Below are 15,478 nucleotides of genomic sequence, written 5' to 3'. Positions count from 1 at the left end.
AAAACAAATTTAATAGCATGTCCATTAAACAGTCCAGAGTAACTAGGTGTAGGAAACTAAACTAGAGAAAAAACTAGAGAGCCAGGGTAGAGACGCAAGTCCTAATTTAATCCGTGTATTCAAGCAATTGAAATCATGTGAACAATTTATATTCCTGAGACAGTGAGGAAGTGCTGGGCGAGAAGAAAAGTCAGTCCTAATCTTTAAGAAATACTTGCAGTGAGAAAAAAAAAGAAAAAAAAAAGGAGAGGAACTGTCAGAAGTGCCAGCTAGAGGAAGAATGGCATTTGTCACTTGCCCTGCAATAGTCCCCATCTCAAGATCTCCTTTCCACTGTTCCTCCCTTCCACTTTCCTAATTCTTTTTTCTAGCCACATATCTACTTTTCTTGGATTTGAATTCCTATCCTATTGTCATCAGTTTCTTCCTTCACCGCATACCCATCACTTCACACTCTGCTCTGACAAACACCTGCTCCATTATTCAATTTCCTTCCTTATGGATTTGCTTCTCTCTCTCTACTACCTGCAGTTGTCAGGTTAGAGAATATCATACTGTATTTAATCTTGTCTAAGATAAGAGCCCTTTGGAAAATACCAATACTATCTTATATAAACTAAACTTTACAATAATCTTAGATGGAATTCAAATGAATCCCTAAAATAAGTATTTTTTTTTGGAGATGGACATCTCTTTAAGTGTCATACACTCTGTTATTCCTTAAATGTAATTCCATATAGAAAAAAAAAAAAGTCCCTCACCAAAATGGATTCTATCAAATGTTCCCTATAAGTCATGGGGTTTTAGCCACAAGTTGGTTTCAAGGGTTCTTCCATTTCCATCTCCAGATTCCAAAGGGAATGCGGGCTGCTAGTGCCCGACTCCAGGGAACTCTGCCGTGTTAATGGCAGGACCTCTCGCGATGCTTTGCGCCTGGGACAGAAGACCTCATTCTCCTTACCCTCGTATTCACCAGTTTGCCTTTCCCTGTGACCCTAACCGTTTATGACTTGAAATGGAGCAAGACCATGACTAATTTTGCCCGACAGGCAGACCGGTCTAGAAGAGATAAAAATCCCTTCCTCATTCTGCCTTAAATATTTAACATTTAGAAATTCATCTAGGTTCCAAAGTAACCTTACTGAGAAGATTAGGAAGATAAAGTAGCAGTTAGAATTTTTATGTGAATTTGTTTAAAGGAATCTCTTTCCCAAGAGCTGTTCGTCGTCAGTGTGCTGAGAAAATGGAGCCTTGGTCTGAGGTCGGCAGGCTGTTGGATGGCTGAAGGGCAACCTGACGACACTGGGCCTTTCTCTAGGGACTGGGAACGAAAGGTACCACAAGAGGTGAGAAATGGAGGTGGAAATGTGTTTACAGCCCTGACCACTGTTTCTTACAAAGAACAGGCATCAAAGCAGTGTGGAGAAGTGGCAATACCTTGGCTGGATTTTAGAGCCAATTCTGCTACTAACTGCACTGCGTCAAGCACGTCCCCTTCTCCCTCTGGCCCCTCAGTCTTTAATGAGGAGTAGTCAAGCTCAGTGTTTTTAAAGATCCTTCCTTCCAGTTATGATATTTTGTGAAATGACAAACTGTCATCTACCTTTTCTTGTCCCTGCGTCCTCTTCCACCCTCCTCTTCTCAGGTCTGTCATAGATTGTTGGGAGAGATGAGGACAGAGAAGGGGCCTAGCTAGGGACTGTGCTCGGCCTGCTTCACGAGGAACGAGCTCTGTGTCCTTCCACCTTCCAGATCTACACTGACATCCTTTTCTCCATCCCGTCTGCTGCAGAGAGCTGGCTCCATGGTGGCAAAATGCAAAATCCTGGGGGTGCAGTTACTTTGCAAGAGCCCAGCTTTCATGTTTTTAAGCAAACCAAAGATATTTAAGATGGTTTATGTTATTCAACACTGGGCGTGGTTTTGTTTTGTTGTTGCTGTTGTTCTGTAGTAAGCACTTTAATCTGCCTGTCGCCACAGAGGATGGCGCACCATAGCTGAGCTGGACACCACTCCAAAAAGGAAGAATACCATTCTTGCCCACTAAGTGCACAACATGCCCTTTGATCAATAGCATCGACAAAGGGAAATACACACGGCTGAAGAACTAGCTATTTAAGTGCAAGTGAAATTGAAACTTCACTTTTCAAATTGTACAATTCCTAAGGATTAAAGTAAATTCTTGGCCAGGAGCCCAGGAAGACTCCATCTAGCAACACTGCCAGATTTTCTGGCAGTCTCAGGATGTAAAATCCCAGAACATTATTTACAGTATTTTTATTTTATCTCGACTTTCTAACCATCAATCTTGCAAAAATTCACAAAGCAGTTTTTGTTTTTGTTTTTTTAATTTTCAGAATTTCTAAACTTGTAAGGGAGCCTTTACTGACCAGAGCAGTTGAATATTTTAGGAAATTTGACAAAGCTAGAGAGAAGCATTAAATAATAGTAGAAATCTCAAGCCTTATATAAGAAAAGGGAAAAATATTTTAAATCAATATTCTAAATATAAAGTAATGTATATATTTACATATTTATATTATAAATTTATATATTTATATTGAAGTACAGATTATTGATGCATTATAGAGGCAAATTATGGCTTTTTAATTCATCCAGTTTTACCAATTTATGCGTGTATTATGCATTTATATACATGTATTATTATCTCTTTTCTGATGGCCTTTATGTTCTTGGTAGATTAACTGATCCAAGGGAGCTAAATTACATTGAGCCCTTATTCGATGTCAGACATTGTTTTGGATGCTTTATTTATACTCTCTCATATACTCTCCCAAACACTGTAGGGAAAAGATATATATATATTTTTTTAACAAGTAAGAAATCTTCAGAGGTAGCCAGGAAGTGGCAGAGTTGGCTTTAAAATCTTCACAAAATTTCCACTAAATTTTTCACCTCGTCTTTCATTTAAAGGTGGTGAGCATTGTCTGACGCCAAGTTCCCTTCTTTGGGGCATTTTCAGTTTTCGCTAAATTCTTACATCTCTGTGTGGTATCTCAGGCCAACCTTAGTTACAATAACTATGTAAAAACAATGCCCTTTGCTAAATGGCTAGCCCCAAACTGTAGCAAGATGTTTGGTCTCTTTTCAGGTAGATCCTGTCACATTAGTAAATGAAGACGTCTGTATATTCTCTTCTGTAGATGCAAGTCCTGGCTCAAACCAAAGTGACAGTACTGAAATGATGATGAAATGTGAACAGTCATGTGAATTCTGCATAAAAAGATAGAATTTAAATTAGAGAGTCCTTGGTGAGATCATGCCAAACTTCTGATTTTACAGATAAGGAAGCCAAGGCCTTGGAAAGTTAAAGGACCCATAGGAATGTTAAACACAGATTAAGTAGTTGATCAAAACTATGTTTGTTAATTTAGCTACTTGTGTATCTTCACTGCTTTATTTGATAATGGATTTGAGGCAGCTTCTATGTATAATAACTATAAACTAAAATGAGAAAGTAAATTCCAAAAGCAAGAATGATGAAAGTGTTCTAAAATTAGATAGTAGCGACGGTTGTACAGTCTGTGAAATACTAAAAACCACTGAATTGCATATTTTAAGGTGAATTTTATGATATGTGAATTGCATCTCAGACTTTTTAAAAAGAGCAAGCCAATAATTTTTAAAAACAATAAAAGATAAAACCTAGGATTGATGACATTTTAATTTTAATTTATTTTTATTATTTATAGTCTCTCTTCTTAATTCCATATCAGAATATCACCAGTGAATTAGCCCTCATCACGTTAGCTTGATGAGTCAAGAACACTGATCTATTATCTCCATTTCTCTATTATAGCACATTAGGCCAGGTTTTGAAGTTTCTATTGGGGTCGAAAAATTTGTTTTCAAATAAGAGTCTGGAATACATTTTCAAAGAAAACACATTTTTCCCACAAGAGATTCACTGAGTAAATTAGAAGCCACAAACTAAGGAGTCGTGTTAATTTTTATCAAGAAATAGAAAGTTAAATCTGTTACTCTTTATCTATAAGCATCCAAGCATACATTACAAGCAGAATTCTACAAGATTGATACACACGATTGATCTAGGACTTCCCCTTCGATTTTATTATAGAATATAATGAGCTCAGAAATGGCTTGAAATCAAAGATATTCATCCTAGCATTATCATTATGTATTGTTAATAATGATTAGTCCTGAGTGGTAGAATTTTAACTATATTCTCTTCTATATAATACATTGTATTTTCTAATGACGACAGTGTTAAAAATAGTATTGGCTTTTTTTACATCTAAAAATAATTTAGGTTTCTTGTAGGCAATCTGAAAAATACAGATAAACCTAAATAAGAAAACAGGAAGTCACTCATGATTCAATTTCCCAGTGATAACTGTGGCATTTAGAAACAATTTTTAAACAACTTTTTTCTGTGTACATGTTTGTGTGTGTGTGCCTTTTACAAAAATAAAATTATATTGGCCATAATTTTTGTAACTCCCCTTTGTCACTTAAAAGTATTATGAACATTTAAAAAATTTCATTAAACACTCTGCTACAAATGATCCTTTGACTACACAGGACCATAATTCATGTGTAGGATTCAATTACCATTTTTTGCTTTTATAATTGCCATACTGAATATTAGTATGAGTAAATCTTTGTACATATATACTGTACAACATTTTTATTTGGATAAATGGCTAGAAATGGAATTGCTTAGTCAGATGGTCTGCAAAATTTTAATGTTTCTGGTATTTACTGCCAAGACGTTCCTCAGAAAGATTTAGCAAGTTTCCTTCCCAGCAGTGGTATGAGAAAGTGGTCATTTCCCACACTTTTAGCAATGCCAGGTATTATTACTCTGGAAAGTAACTTTTATTATTTTTTTCTCTTACTAGGAAAATGATTAATATTTATGATAGAGAACTTAGGATATACAAATATGCAGAGAAGAAAATAAAAATTAGTAAGGATACAATCAACCACTGATTCTGAGTGTATGTGTATGCATGTAATCATCTGCATATGTACAAATATATTTTTTAATTTAATAAAATTAAATCATGTAATAAATAGCAGCTAATATTTGTTAGTCCCTATGCTATGCGTTTAAAGTATCTAATTGAATATTTACACCTCTATAAAATAGTATTTTTAGTATTTAATATGTCTATTTTCAAAAAAGGAAAACTGAATGGAGAGATTAAGAAACTTGTCCTAAGTAATATAGCTATTATGTGACAGAGCTGAGATGAAACTGTCAGTTTTTAAAGTCCTTGTTCTTCCACCCATTTATTAGGAGGATGGTCAACTTTGCTAAAAACATAAGTACTGACCCAACACCTTCACTTAAACAAGTATATTTATTGTTTTTATTTAAAAGGACCTTTGCATATAAATAATTCAATAAATATGTAAATAAGAGAGAGAAAGACAAATCTTCCCTACAGAAGAATTCCAAATAATATAGTAGGTACTATTCTCTCTGAGAAGTGGAGCTCAGTTCCCCTGCCTTTGAGTGAGGGTTGGACTTAATGAGTCTGGTCCAAAGAATAAAGTATGAAAAGGGAAAAAGTAGTGACTTTAGAATGGAGAAACCTGGCAGACACCCCCTACCAATGTGATCCAAGTTAACATCACCAACGATCAGTCATGTTGACATCATATAGCCCCTGATCTGATGTGAAGAGAAGGATACTTCACCTCTGGCATTCTCACAACCCATAACACCATTGTAATCGTGAGAAAACAATATCAGACAAACTCAAACTGGCAGACAGTCTGCGAGATACTTGACCAATACCCCTCAAAACTGTCAAGGTTGTGAAAGACAGAGTAAGACTAAGAAACTCTGACAGAGCAGAGAAGACTGAGGAGACTAGACAAAAAAATGCAATGTAGGATCCCAGATTAGATACTGGTACAGAAAAAGGGCATTTGTAGAAAAACTACTGAAACCCAAATAAAATCTGGGATTCAGTTAATGTAATGTACCAATGTTGGTTTCTGAGTTTTAACAAATGTACCACAGTAATGTACGATTAGGGGAAACTGGGTGAGGAATTGCCAGTACTATATGTGCACCTTTGCTGTAAATCTAGAACTATTCCACAATACATTTTTTTTGTTTGTTTTTAAAGGATGCTTTTTTCAATATGAACACCACTTACGGATAGGGTTCCAGCTACGGCAGGCTTTTCAAACTATCAGGACCTGACTCAATCTCCTCCCTTCTGGTCGTTGCTTCCCAGTGAGGGTCCAGCATCCAGGCAGGGGGTGGCCAACAGGGAAAACTCAGCTGGGCCAGGGCAGACCAACCTCTCAGGCCTGATCCCAGGGACTCCAGCTAGTTTTCCCATTAGGGTTGGTTTTATAGTTTCTACAGGACTGAAAGACCTCTGGTTTCCCTTACTGATTAGTCCATTCCTCTAATATAGTTCTAACTCAGTTATTAGCAAGCAAAGGAAATGATGGTGAAGTCCACCCTTGGCTTGACTTTAAGCAGCAGGGTATGTCTGTCGTTGTATGTTCCTGTGGTGCTGGCCGGATCACAGGTGAGCATGGAAGAGAAAAGCATGTTAAGATCAACCAGCCTTTCCAACATGGGCCTAGCAGAATGGCTCCCAGAAAGAAGGGTGGAGAGAAGAAGGGTCATTCTGCCGTCAGGAAGTAGTGAGCCCGAGAGTATACTATCAATATCCATCCACAGGTGCATCAAGGGAATGGGCTTCAGGAAGCAAGCCCCTCAGGCATTCAAAGAGATCTGGAAATTTGCCTTGAAAGGGGTGAGAAGGCCAGGTGTGCACACTAACACCAGGCTCAGCAAAGCCGTTTGGGCCAAAGGAATGAGAAATTTCTCACGGTGTTTATGTGTGGTTGTCCGGAAAATATAAGGAGGATGAAGATCCACCAAACAAGCTCTATATACTGGTTACCTATGTACCTGTCACCATTTTTAAAACCTACATACAATGAGGATGAGAACTAACTGCTGATTGTCAGAAGTCATAAAACTGGAAAAAAAAGAAAAGAAAAGATCACTAAGTACCCAGAGAATAATATAACCCTGCTCATTATCTTTAGCTGGACTATCTCCCCAATATTTCTTTATATCATGAATGAGGGCTGTTTCCCTGGTTACAAAAGCCAACTCACTAGGACAAAGGGCACAGTGGATGTGTCATTCCAGGAATCTGTGATGGTAACTGCCCAGCTTTCATGTGTTCAGGTGTTCATGTGTTCTAAGCCTTTGGAATAGACTATTTGTAGACTTGTAGGCAACTCTGGCTCTCAACCAATTTGTAATCTGCTAGCTATTACTTTTTCACTTAAAAAAATCATGAATGTCTTATTCATGTTATTCAATGTTCACCTAGAAATCTCCCACAAATGTGACCATCTCAAAATGGCTAAATACTCTGTGGTGGTTTAAAAGAATGAGGTAGTTCTTCTGTGCTCATATTAAACAATCTCTAAGAAGAATTCAGTGTAAAAAGCCAAGGGCAGAGCAGTGTGGATGGTACACTACCATAAAGGAAACACACACACACACACACACACACACACACACACACACACACACACACACACAGAGGGAAGAATGTCTCTAGAAGGCTTGAAAGGGAATCTCATATCGGTTGCCTTCAAGGAAAAAACTGGCTAAAGGATAGGAGTAGAAAAAGTTTAATTTTTTACTGAATAACTTTGTGTATCTTTTTTAATTTTGTAAGGCACTCGTGAATTATTTAAAGGAATAATTTTAAAATATTACATCATAGTTAATGATTGCCAAGTGTGTACATTAGGCTGTTTCCAATTATTACTATTATATATAATGCCTTGTGCCACATCTTAGTAGCTGAATCTTTGCCTACATTGATGCTAATTTCCTTTAAATAGATTACTGCACATGAAATTACTAGATCAAAAGGTGGGAACATTGTTAGGATCTTTGATATATTTTGCTTAATTCTCCAGAAACTAATGAACTTGCATATTTCCCTGTACACTCACTAACAGGAAAGAGTTTTTTTTTTTTCTTTTCACTTTGGTAGCATGAAAATAACATATATATAGTTTATTTTGTTTCATTAGGAACACATGAATGATAGGCTTTCCAAATCCTTGCATATATGATATGTCTTCATAGTTTTATCAGTTATAGATTTTAGAGTCATTAATAATTTTGTCTCAGCTTTGAAAACAGGGTTTCATCACCCTCTAAAACCTGGAATTGCGGATCGTAGGTCTGATATTGATTTGGACCCTTTGCAAATTACCACATTTCTTTCATCCTCTCTGGAAGCTTTTAGAGCCTGGGCTTCCTGTTAGTTGGCTTTCACTAGATTATGCTGCTTAACAACCTCAAAATCTTAGTAGCTTACAACAACAAATGTTTATTTCCTGCCCCTGTTATAGGTCAGTGGCTGTGATTTGGCTGCTGCAGCTCTGCTCCAGCCTGTGGTTTGAGAACAGGCTCACGTGTCTTCTCATTTAGAGACCCAAGCTAAAGGAGTAGCTCTTGTAGGGGATATGCCCTTCTCATGGCACCACAGAAACAAAAGGCCTGGCAGAAACTTGCAATGCCTCTAGAATCTTCTCTTCAGGGGTGGTGCTGGTTGCATCTGCTCACATGCCTAGGACAAATCACTAGGCCAAAGCCAAGTGAAGTCCACCTACATGGAAGGAAGCCTTCTCCTTGGAGTTCTGAATTTTTCTCTAGGAATGATCCAGCCATGAATTTAGCTCCTTATTTTTGTAAAAATTCTACTCATATAAAGCAATTTGTGGGTAGTAATCTTTACTAAAGATGAGAGAAAATAAGAGAGGGCATTTATAACAGTGGGACAAAAAACTTCACATTTGAATTTTGACATTCATGGGTATAAAAGACCTTTGACTCCTTGACCAATGGGATCTTTTCACTCCCACCTCACCTCTATGCAGCCACCATACATCTTGCTGTCTTCTCTTTCCCTGCTGTCTTCCTATCTGTCGTCCTCACCCCCTGACTCTGCAGTCCTTGGAATTTTGGAATTGATATTCTGGAACTTGAGCAGGAAGTGGGTGACCTGACAGAAGAAGTTTAAATGTGCCTGGTTCAGTTATCTTTTGCTGCACAGCAAACCGCCTCAAACCTTAGTGGCTGAAAACAACAGCAGTTTTATTATCCGTCACAATTCTGTGAGTGAGCTGGAGCTCAGCAGGGTGATTATTTCTGCTGGCCTCATTCGGGGTATCTCATGCTGCTGCAGTCAGATAGTGGAGGGGCTGAAGCATCCAAGATGGATTCACTCAGACTTCTCACTAGAAGGCGATGCTGAGGCGGGATGCTGGGCCAGCCAGGCCTCTCTTTTCCCCTGTGTGATCTCAGGGTCTTTATCTCTCCATGTGATCTCAGCACAAAATGCCTCCATCAGCATAACAGGACTTCTTACATGTTTGCCTGGGCTCCAAAATGCATAAAAGCAGAAGCTGCCACGTCTAGGCCCAAAACAGGTAGGGTGTTACTTCTGCCACTTTCCACTGAGTCACAGGACCAGCCCAGATTCAGTGTGGGAGGCGACTACGCAGAAGCATGAATAACAGGAGGCCCCCTGGAGGCTGGAATTCCTAAATGCCACCATGTGGGGCTTCGTTCTATCATGATAAAATCATTCCATTCGAGAGATCCTCTGTTTCGTGTCGTGTCGGGGGGGCGGTGCAGGAGAAATAAACACTTGTTGCCAGATGTTTGGTGTGTCATGTGGAGGAGGCAGGTGGGCAAGGCAGGTGAGAACGACTGGTTGTTCCACATGCAGATGAGAATGAAACCACTATTTTCAGCTCCCAGTCTTACTCACTTCCTCTTTGTACCTAGCATTTCCAAGCCACCTCTCCTAAGTTCTTCAAGGCATATCAGCTTTCTCCAGAGCTCCATCCCCTTGTTCCAGACTGTAGCTCTTTCCGCATTGCATTGTCATTTAACCTCTGCTCAACCATTTGACATCATTCATAGACCTGTTGAAATATTTCATCTGCTGTGGCTTCCCCTCACATTCTCTTTGTCATTTTGGGGTTTTTTGAAGCTACTCCAGCAGAAAATCTGGAGCCTATCAATAGGTCGGCTTAAAAGGCGCAACCTCATATAAAAGAGCAAAGGGGAAATCGCCAGTATTCTAGAAACCACTCTCTTCCTCTCTCTATGTTCCTTTTTTGACCCGTAAAGTAGCACTTACAATCTTTTGAGTTTTGAGAATAAGCGTCCAGCCTTTCTCCCACCTAGCTCACCCACTCTTTTTCTGAAGAGCAGGTCATCTGATAGGCGAAGTCATAAAAAGCATCTACGGGTGGCTGGGTCCTGTTCTTCTCTTTCTAGCCACCTTCTCCTCTTTGTAGTTTATTCTTAGCAGAGCTGAATTGTCTCTCTTTAGCAGATTATGTAAATAAGTCCAGTGTCAGCAGAGAGCAGTGAAACAGCCCTGGGGATTGCCTCCTGAGGGGACTTCTTCCTCTAGAAAGGAAAGTGATAGTGTTACCCATTTCTGACGGCATTATCCTTCAATTTTATTAACCATGTATTAAAATAGTATTCATTATTTTTTTTACCCATTCAGAACTTAAGTGCAGAACTTAAGGGGTAATAGCTGAAGTGATCATACTGGAGTAAAGGGGTATATAAAGGGGCATATTAGAGTGATAGATTTCTTGGTTTGGGGTAGGGCTTGAGCGAAAAGAATTGTGATTATACCTGAAAAAAACAACATAAAGGTTATGCATAGTTATCTCTAAGCCATTCTAGATATATTTTATTATCCACAAATTGGAAATAAATATTTCCAGAACTCAGAGAAAGGAAAACGTCAAGACAAACTATAACAAGATAACTTAATGTGAGATTAGACCTCGGGATATTTTAACATTTAGTAGAGAGAGCTTTAAAAAGGACTAGCCTGAACTTGGTTTAAGCTAACATAGGCTTTTGGTGTCTCATATATGGTATTACGTATGACTCATAACTCAGACATGGAGAAATATATTGACATTATACTATTTATCATTGTTTTTCTCTCTGTGAATGGAAACAGGATTTCCCGAAAGAGAAATTGATATTCTTACTATTGACCAACCTCACATCAGATAAAGAAAGGCCTAAAGTGCTTTCGTTGCAGGGTGAAGCCACATTTGGGGTAAAGCAGGCGAGCAATAAAGCGGGTGTGGTGGGGCTGATGTGAACGCTGAAGACTTATCTGCTAAGCTGCTGCCTCAAATTTTCTCTTAAAGCTTCATTAAAAATTATAGCCAGGTATTGACATGCAGTGAGAAATTCAAGAGCTTTTATACAGATGTGATGGAGCAGCCAAGAACAGAAGTCAAGGGATAATAGCCAAAGTGGTCACACTGGAGTAAAAAACTAAACATTTGTAATAAGGAGACTTCGAAATCCAGTGGTTCCAACTACCTGTCACAGAACAGTCCAAGGCGAGAGCTCCAGATAAGTGGATATCTCTGCTCCACACAGACACCTGGAGACTCATTTTGATGGGTGTTCTGTCACCCTTGATACGTAGCTTCCAAAGTCATTGTAGTCATCAACATTCAAGCCAAAAGGAAGGGAGAAGAGGAAAGTTGAGGGCCAGAAAATTCCTGTTAAGTAGGAGAGATGGAACTTTCCCACATTGCCCTTGTTCACATTCCACTGTTGAATCTGGTCACACACGTATGAGCAAAGGAGGTTGGGCAGTGTGCTCTCTGGTTGGGCAGGCATGTCCCAGCTACATCTATTTTTTGTGGAAAGAAGGTGTTCAGATCTTGATGGACAGCCAACTTTCTTCGCTACTGCTCATAGCAGAGACCACATGATGCCAGTGGAGTGGTCAGCTCAGCATGGGGTAAAGTGAGGTAACAAATGGCTGTTTGAGGACTTACCCAGAGGGGAAGGTTACAAAAGAAATCTATTCACGGACTGACCTGGGGCAGCAGAGGAATCTCAGAAAGAGCTGAGTAACACTTCAAAGCAATAAGGTAGATGAGGATTTAGTATCTTACTTTGAATGATGATTTTTTTTTTCCCTTCGCTTTTATTGAGAGGCAGTGTGGTAGAGTAGAGGGAACAGGGCCTCGGAATCAGGAAGCCTGGTTTAAATCTTAGTTCTACCTGCCATTTGGTAACTTTGAGATTAGATGTCTCCCAATTTTAGTTTCCTCATCTGTTCCTTCCTCCTTAGTTTGTGAGATTGTTGGGAGCCAAATGAAACAGGATTTTAAGGTCCTCTGTAAATTATAAAATGTTATGCAAATATAAAATTGCTCATGATAATAATAAACTTAATTGGTTTATCTCGCAATTATATAACATAATACAAGAATCTAAACAAACAAATAAAAATCTAAAAATAACCCTGGTCCTCTGGCAAACTCTCTCTCTGCAAGTAAGAGCTCTGGGCTAAGTGTAGTTAGCAAGTGGTTCGCGCTGCCTGAGATCCATTTTGGAATGAGGCAAGGTTTGTATAAAAACATTAAGCATCATACATCTGAAATCATACATCTGAAGGAATTGAGATATGAGCCTTTTTGCTTTCCATATTTGCCATTTGGGTATGTGGCCAGAAGGTACCTAATATTTATCAGCATCATCTCATGCCTGTCAGAGCCTTCCTTTCGCAGGTCTGTGTAAGGAAGGAACTTTAGAAGTGATGACCTCAACACTCATCTCCAGTTTCCAGTGACCATCTCTCAGAAACAGAACCTCTTCATAGGTTCCATTAAAAAAGACGAAAGAAAGAATGCTCACCAAATAAACCCTAAACCAAAATGCCACTATGAAGAATAAAAGAAAGACAAAAAATATTTTTCTGGGAATTTTTCTTCAAGTAACTTTACCATCTGCACCTATCCCATTATGGACTCAAATTGTCAGAGCCAGCCACCAGTAAACCGATCTGCGCACAAACACGTTGATGCTCATAAGGCACTGGGGACCTACAGCCATTTTCCTTTTTCCCTTTACCCTAATGAAACCGTGTTCCCAGGAAAGGTGCCTAAGCTCTCATTCTTCCTGAGGTGTAAATGATTAGTAAAGCTTAACATTTTACTTTTCTTTTTTCATGTTTAACAAGAGGCAAAATGTTAAGCCAAAGGAAGAGATCTCTCTCTGTGAAATTTCAGGTATCGATCAGCTGAGTGCTCAAGTGCCCATCTTTGCCAATCTGTTATATGAAAAATGGTATCTTTTGGTTTTAATTAGCATTCTTTCAATTATAAGCATTTTATACATGTTTTGCCAGGTGTGTGTATGCTTATTCATGTCCTTTGGTAGCTTAGTAGAAAAGAGCACTGGTCAGGGAGTCAAAAGACCTGGGAATCAGCCCAGCCCACAGACCTCATTTCTTCATCTCTAAAATGAGGAAGACTGGACCAGTGACTATGATATTCTCCAAGAGCTCTGAAATGCACTATTGACCACGCAATGATCAGTTTTCTACAATGTTTGCATAAAAATAACCAATCTCACTCTCAAAAGTAAAACCAGGAGTCAAATGTCCTACTGCCCTTCCAGGTTTAATAAATAAATAGGAATGATCCATTTAAAGTCTGCCTTTGCATCAACCAAGCCAATCTCCACCAATTTTGAGGCGAGTTCTTACCTGAGGCCTTTATTTGCCCAAATTATGTTTATAGAAATTAGTTTAATAATTGCCCTTCTTAGACATTATCTATTTATTTTTCTTAAGTATAAGAACAAGGCTACATTAGACTGTATCTGCATTATTTAAATACTACATACAGCCTTAAGCAGACACAATGTGCTTCAAGTAAGACTCTTTAAAACAAGTACCTGCCACAAAAATGATAAAATTCAGACACATCAATAGAAATGGTGGCTAAAATATCAAAATTCCAATTAAAAACATGATTATCTAAAATCCTATTTTGGGGAAGGGCAGATAGGAGTTATTGCATCTATGTTAAGATTTCCCTAGCATAGATTCTACACACTAAGCTAAATCATATACATTATAAAATATTTATTTTCATTATTGATACAAAAAAATTGCTCTTACTAAAAATACCGTTATTAGTGATAACGATAATTAGTGAGAGCAGTATAATTGAATATGTCACAATTATTTTTGATTTAGCACTTTGCAATGAAGCAAAGGTCTAGTTCTCTGTTCAGTCTTTTTCAGTATATTCTTTTAAAATCTACCAAAGCTAAAAAAGAAATACTTCAAAACACTAAGTAGAAATATATTCTTCACTAAACAGACTAAATCATAATACTCATTTTTCAATCCTATCTAACAATCGTGTAAATGTTGTGTTGAAATTTGTTTAGAAAGTTTTCCATTTTCCTTGAGGTCAATTAGTTATTTATACAGATTAGTTAGAAGTTATCAAATCCCTATTTTTAACAAGTATATTCAAAATCTATTAAAACTCTTCATTTGTAAGAGTTTTTAACATGTTAGAAAATCATCTTTCCAAGTTTTCCATGTGTGCACATATGCAGGGTTTTTTTTTAAGGTATGATTTATATTGTTTGAATTTTTTTAAAAGTCACAATAATAGGATCCTTTTCTTTTTTTTAATTTTTTAAATTTTTTTATTTTTTATTATTAAGTTTATTGGGGGTAACATTGGTTAATACAGTTATATAATTTTCAGGTGTACATTATAATTTGACATCTGTATATTCTATTGTGTGTTTACCGCCCGAAGTCCAATTTTCTTCAGCTACCATATATTTGACGCCCTTTACCAACTTCACCCTCCCCCTACCCACCTATATTTGACCCCCTTTATCCCTTCTACTTCCCCCCACCCCCGCCCCATCCATCCCCACCTCCTACCCCCTGGAAACCACTAGTCTATAGTCCATGTCCATGAGTCTCTCTCTGTTTATTTGTCCTGCTCATTTGTTGCTTTTATGTTTATATCCCACATATAAGTGATATCATGTGATTTTCAGCTTTTTCTTTTTGGCTTATTTCGCTTAGTATGATTATCTCGAGGTCCATCATGTTGTCGCAATGGAATCCTTTTTAAGTATACCTTCTCAAAACAAATTCTACAAAGTGTAAGTTTCTTTCAAAAAGCAGTTACCATATCACTTATTCTTAATGAAAAGTTTGTTTAAAAAAACAAACAAACAAACATGGAGTAACTGGCTTTTATAATAACTGAAAACTTCTTGTCATGACTTGAAAGGTCAGCATACTTAGAACATGTGCCTTTTTTAAAAAGAACAGTACATAGGTAACTCTTTACCAAGGTTGACGATTCCTTTGAGGGCTTTGCCTCAGTATAACCAGGAAACCTTTGTCTTCAGGTCATCCATCTCCTAAAATTGGTCAGAGCTCGTCGAAAACCAGAATCCACTCTAGCTAGTTTGAGTAGAAGGGGATATAGATAACTAAAAAGAAATAAGAAGGGCTGACAAAACAGATCCTTGAGTGAACTTCTAAAGTTACAGCCCAGGACTGGCTCACCAAAGGATCCGCCACTTGTATCT

At 38.0% G+C, this 15,478-nt stretch overlaps 1 pseudogene; it reads left to right on the top strand.

The window, feature by feature from the left end:
- Positions 1-5,113: 5,113 nt before the first annotated feature.
- On the top strand, positions 5,114-14,363 carry LOC107519439 (annotated as a pseudogene).
- Positions 14,364-15,478: the final 1,115 nt, after the last annotated feature.

Source organism: Rousettus aegyptiacus, unplaced genomic scaffold (assembly GCF_014176215.1).
Source record: "Rousettus aegyptiacus isolate mRouAeg1 unplaced genomic scaffold, mRouAeg1.p scaffold_m13_p_7, whole genome shotgun sequence".
Classification (NCBI taxonomy): Eukaryota; Metazoa; Chordata; class Mammalia; order Chiroptera; family Pteropodidae; genus Rousettus; species Rousettus aegyptiacus.
This window is presented reverse-complemented; position numbering and strand designations above follow the sequence as displayed.